This window comes from Pan paniscus, chromosome 3, assembly GCF_029289425.2.
Source record: "Pan paniscus chromosome 3, NHGRI_mPanPan1-v2.0_pri, whole genome shotgun sequence".
Lineage (NCBI taxonomy): Eukaryota > Metazoa > Chordata > Mammalia > Primates > Hominidae > Pan > Pan paniscus.
The window spans coordinates 90,193,896-90,197,573 of record NC_073252.2 but is presented as its reverse complement, the minus strand read 5'-3'; the positions used below and the strand labels follow the sequence as shown (position 1 = coordinate 90,197,573).

The window sequence follows — 3,678 nt, the reverse complement described above, 5'->3', positions numbered from 1 at the left end:
TTCAGGGTTCGTTGACTGTATAACACAAATTTCCTGCATTGGGCCATTCTAATTATGTTAGTGGTGCTTGGAGATAAACAGAGCAATCCAAAGTAAGTACAAAGCTTAAACTGCTTGCTATGTCATGAGAGTAAGAAGTTCCTTTGTTTCTGACCCAAGCCTCATATCTTTTGCCAGCATCCATGACTAAACAAGTTAGCTTGCACATAGGATATAATCCAAGGTTATTCTCAGCCAAACATAGATTCTCACTGTAGTGCTTCAGCCAAGCTAATTTCTATAGGCTACTCCACACAAGTCATACAGCTTTTATCTGTTAAAAAAAAAAATAGCTGTGGATTTGGTTTCATAGTTTACTATTGAATTTCTGCAATAGTATTTTTAAAATCATCAGGTTCTATGGTTATATGATACTGCAATCATTGTTTTAAATTAACAGTCACCAATAGGCTCATATTACCTTCTTTATGTGCCTAAGACTACTCTGATATTTTTATCCAGGATAACCGAAGCATGCAGCAGGTGGTTTATTAAAACAACATTTTAAAGATAAATCTGGGTTTCTGTAGCCTGAGATCTTTATAATCGTTGTTTACTTACAGTATTTTTTATTTTATAATTTTAGGTTTTTTTTAATTTTTAACTTTTGTGGTACATAGTAAGTGCATATGTATTTATGGGGTACCTGGGACATTTGAATACAGACGTGCAATGCGTAATAACCACATCATGGAGAATGGGGCATCCATCCCCTCAAACATTTATCCTTTGTGTTACAAACAATCCTATCATACCCTTTTAGTTATTTTAAAATGTATAATTAAGTTATTATTGACTGTAGTAACTCTGTTTTGCTATCAAAAAGTAGGTCTCGGACAGAAGCAATGGGCGGAGACTCAAGATGGCGGCTATGGTGCTGGCGGCTACGCGGTCGCTGAGGGGCTCAGGTTCTCGGGGCCGCTAGCGGCTGAGGTTTGGACCTCCTGCGTACAGACGGTTTAGTAGTGGTGGCACCTATCCCAACATCCCCCTCTCTTCTCCCTTACCTGGAGTACCCAAGCATGTTTTTGCTACAGTTGATGGACAGGAAAAGTTTGAATCCAAAGTTTCAAACCACATTGGATAATGGGTTTCACGTGGCCTCTCAAAACAAGTTTGGACAGTTTTGTATAGTAGGAATTCTTATTAATTCAGGATCAAGATATGAAGCAATATACCTTAGTGGAATTGCTCACTTTTTGGAAAAATTGGCATTTTCTTCTACTGCTCGATTTAACAGCAAAGATGAAATACTGCTTACGTTGGAAAAGCATGGAGGTATTTGTGACTGCCAGACATCAAGTGACACCACCATGTATGCTGTGTCTGCTGATAGTAAAGGCTTGGACACGGTGTTCGGCTTACTGGCTGATGCGGTTCTGCAGCCCCAGCTAACAGATGAAGAAGTCGAGATGATGCGAATGGCGGTCCAGTTTGAGCTGGAGGACCTGAACATGCAGCCTGACCCAGAGCCACTCCTCACCGAGATGATTCATGAAGCGGCTTACAGGCTCTACCTCAACGTGCTCAACAGGCACCACAGTTGGCCTCCACCGTTTCTGTCCCACAGAAAACATAGCAAAGATCAATCGGGAAGTGCTGCATTCCTACCTGCGGAACTACTACACCCCCGACCGCGTGGTACTGGCTGGCGTGAGTGTGGAGGACGAGCACCTGGTGGAATGTGCCCGGAAGTACCTCCTGGGGGTCCAGGCGGCCTGAGGGAGCGCGGAGGCCGTGGATGTTGACAGTGGCCCAGTACACTGGGGGGATTGTCAAGCTAGAAAGGGACGTCAGCCTGGGCCCGACCCCCATCCCCGATGGGGGATCGGACTGGAGAGCTGCTCCTTCCTGGAGGAGGACTTCATCCCCTTCGCTTTGTTGAACATGATGATGGGCGGAGGCGGCTCCTTCTCGGCTGGCGGGCCCGGCAAGGGCATATTCTCCAGGCTCTACCTCGATGTGCTCAGCAGGCACCACTGGATATATAACGCGACCTCCTACTACCTCAGCTACGAGGACACTGGCCTCCTGTGCATCCTTGCCATCGCCGACCCAAGGCAGGTTCCAGAAATGGTAGAAATCATCACAAAGGAGTTTATTTTAATGGGCGGAACCGTGGACGCGGTGGAGCGGGAACGAGCCAAGACGCAGCTGACGTCCATGCTCATGATGAACCTGGAGTCCAGGCCTGTGATCTTCGAGGATGTGGGGAGGCAGGTGCTGGCCACTCGCTCCAGAAAGCTGCCGCAGGAGCTGTGCACGTTCATCCGCAACGAGAAGCCGGAAGACGTGAAGAGAGTTGCTTCTAAGATACTCCAGGGGAAGCCGGCAGAGGCCGCCCTGGGCAAATTGACCGACCTGCCCGCTGACGAGCACATCCAGACCGCCCTGTGGAGCAAGGACGGGCGCCTGCTCAGGACTTACCGGAACTTCCGGTAGAGCCGCTCCCTGGCCTGATAGACCCAGGAGTTGCAGCTGGAGCCTGTTCCCGTGCGTGTTAGTTTGGACACGAATTTATATTCGTGTCCAAACTAATGTCACCAGAGCACCCACGCAGTTTGCATTCCTTCAGAACCTTAATGTGCCAATCAGTGGAGTAAATACTGACCCTCACCACGGCAAGCCAGGAAGCAGGTGAAGTGCCGAGCGCTGGAGGGCAGCGTGCCATGAGGAGGCTGGGTCAGCGCTCCCCCTCCTCAGGGGCTCTCAAGGCACATGGTGTCCCGCAGGTTCCTTGAGAGGAGCAAGCCCTGAGCCGGGAAGCAGCAGAGGCCAAACTATCAGAGCCTCCCCAGAGGCCACCAAGTTGCTGTGTCAGGTACCAGGACTCACCTCTGACAAACGGGAGAAGGCAAGGGCCTGGTCTACTCCGAGGAGGGCAGTCCACGCGTGTGCACGCCCGCTTCCCTGGTAATAAAGAGCTGGCATCTTTCTTAAAAAAAAAAAAAGGTATTATTCAATGTTTCTATTATTTTTGCACCCATTAACTGTCTGCACCTCCTTTGCCCCAGCCCTGCAACTACCCTTCCCAGCCTTTGGTAACCATCATTCTACTCTCTATGTCCAGGAATTCAAATGTTCTGATTTTCAGGTACTAGGAATAATTGAGAACACGCAGTGTTTGCCTTTCTGTGCCTGGCTTATTTCACTTAGCATAATGATCTCTAGTTCCAACCATGTTGTTGCAAATGACAGAATCTCATTCTGTTTTTATGGCTAAATAGTACTATGTTTTGTATATGTACCATATTTTCTTCATTTATCTGTTGAGGGACCCTTAGGTTGCTTCCAAATCTTGTCCATTAACAGTGCTCCAACAAACATGAGTGTATGGATATCTCTTAAATATAATGATTTTGCTGGCTCATACGCTATCTCTATGGTTGTTTTTTTTTGAGAAACCTCCAAACTGCTTCATACTGGTTGTACTAATTTACAATCCCACTAACAGTGTACAAGGGTTTTCTTTTCTCCACATCCTTGCTAGCAATTGTTATTGCCTGTATTTTAGATAAAAGTCATTTTAGCTGGGGTGAGATGATATCTCATTGTAGTTTTGACTTGCATTTCTCTGATGATCAATGATGTTGAGCACCTTTTCATATGCCTGTTTGCCTGTTTGTCCTCTTTAGAGAA

General features: G+C 46.8%; 1 pseudogene; it reads left to right on the top strand.

The window, feature by feature from the left end:
• Positions 1 to 405: 405 nt before the first annotated feature.
• LOC100988332 (mitochondrial-processing peptidase subunit alpha-like) lies at positions 406 to 2,990 on the top strand (annotated as a pseudogene).
• The last annotated feature ends 688 nt before the right edge of the window (positions 2,991 to 3,678 follow it).